Consider the following 2,232-nt stretch of genomic DNA (forward strand, 5'->3'; position numbering starts at 1 on the left):
AAATTTGACTTAGCATTTTTACTTAATTTAATATAAAAATAGATTTTTAATAAATTATGCATTTGAAATTTCAGATTCCATGCAACAAAATGAATTTAAAAGATACAAGATAATACTTGTTCTTCTATAGAATGCAGTGTTTCCCCTACCATTATCGGGCAATGCAAACACCCCCCCCACCCCCGCAGCAATTTAATTGATTTGCACTGAGATGTATTGAGTACAACAGACGATCAGGGTCACTGAATAATAAAATAATTCAGACTTTAATCTCAGAATTCAGACTTTTTATTCAGCCACCAGGGGGGGCTCATCCTGTCTGGCCTCTAGTCTTCTAGTCATCTGTTGATGGCTTGGGAAGCTTCCTTTAACAACCTGTTTGGAGAAATAGTTACAGTTTTTTTTTATTTTACCAGGCCTTTGCCAAATTAATAATGTTCTTTGTCTGCATTTTGATTCATCATCAACATGAATGTTCTTTTTATCTATCGGCACAGGTTTCACCAGTTTTGTTTGAATGTATGAACAAAGAAGAAAACCAGGATGTTGTAGACAAGGCATCAAATTTATCTCTGCATTTACAAGAAACTAGTTTCTGCTCGTACTACACAATTTATTATTATTATTATTATTATTATTATTATTATTATTATTATTATTATTGTCCAATTTATCATATGTTGTGCTGCCCCCTGCTGGCTGACAGAAACATAACTCGTGTAAATTATTCCCTCCAAGTTGAGCTGCATCTGTAATTATTGATCCATTTTTATTGATATGCAAACTATGGAATCTAGATGTCAGTTTTTGTTTATTTTATTGACCTGTGACTGTTTTTGATTTTATTTTTTACCCAAGCTGAAGTTAGAGTGGAAGGTAAACATATTTTATTTTTCGTGAAGTATATTTGTTTGTTTTAATCTTTGTAGTCATGTATGCTCCCATCTTATACTGCCTTTATTTAAAAAAGAAGGATGAAGAGAGAAAATTGTCTTGCACAAAGTACATCTTTGTATTTTTAACTTTTTTTGTTTGTTTTTATCTGAATGATTTTGCAGCAGGTTTTATGCTACAACTCATCACTCATCTAAGTGAATGAGCAATTGTTGGATCTATTTATTATGTTGGCAACAGTGATCCCAAAGAAGTAAAAATGAAGTCAATGTACAAAGAAGGTCAGGATTTTGCATGCATTATATTTAAGATTAGGAATAAAGGTGTTCATTCTTCAGTTTTACAGAACAATAGGAACCATTGGAGGTTAATAAAAGACAAACTTAAGATAAACAGCAAAAGGGTTAACATGCAGTAGATAAAAAGTTTTGCCCTCATTATTTTCATTTTGATTCCCTAATAAAGCACAAGTGTTTCCAGAGTTTGACAGATCTATTGATCAGAGCAGAAGTGCAACAGCGCCCTCTGCTGGGAGACGGTGTAACCTGTGTAATTAGAAAGAAGGCAAACAGTATTTTCATCTCTTAAAAACTACAACCCAGCTAAACATTTTGAGGTGGACTAAATGTTTGTTGGAAAACAAGTGAAAAGTTGAATCAAATATGCTTTTTTTTTTCTATTTTAAAGCCCATTAGGTCATGAGTTGCTGCTTCACCAGTGTGTTTAAGGATGTGAGTGAAACCTGCATGCTGTGTTGTTTTGATAAAAGCTGTTTGCTGACATTTGTTTCTGTTGATGTGGGAACAGATGATGAAATAAACCTTCACTCCTCTGGACTCATCAGCTTTTATCTCCTTGGTCTCATGGCTTCAAAGCCTTTCTAAAAAAATCACTAAAAGTTAAATACAGACAAAATTTCAGACAAATTTTCTTTATTTTAGGTGTTTTGTTCTTAGCATACAGGAGCTAAACATGATGGCACAGAATAAAACTTAAGTGTGGGCTGGGGGATTTATGATCTTGTGCTGTAATTTAACTTTTTGTTCAGGCAAATCACTGGACACTCACTTAGCTCTGTGCAGACATTCTAATTAAAAACACAAAATGTTCAGAGTTCTGTTTAAACAGTTACCTCATGCACTCTAAAAACAAATCTAATGGATTTAGTTAATTTGTTAGCTGTTGCACTCAAATGAACTGAGTAAAGATAACATGTTTACACACAACTTTAAAGTAAATGTGTTACATTTGCTCAATTCAGTTGGATGAAAAACAGTTACATAATTTTTTTAATTAAACCCATTATCTGTTTTTTGAGTAGCATGTTCAGTTCATGAC

The sequence above is a fragment of the Austrofundulus limnaeus genome, unplaced genomic scaffold (assembly GCF_001266775.1).
Source record: "Austrofundulus limnaeus strain Quisiro unplaced genomic scaffold, Austrofundulus_limnaeus-1.0 Scaffold112, whole genome shotgun sequence".
Taxonomy (NCBI): Eukaryota; Metazoa; Chordata; class Actinopteri; order Cyprinodontiformes; family Rivulidae; genus Austrofundulus; species Austrofundulus limnaeus.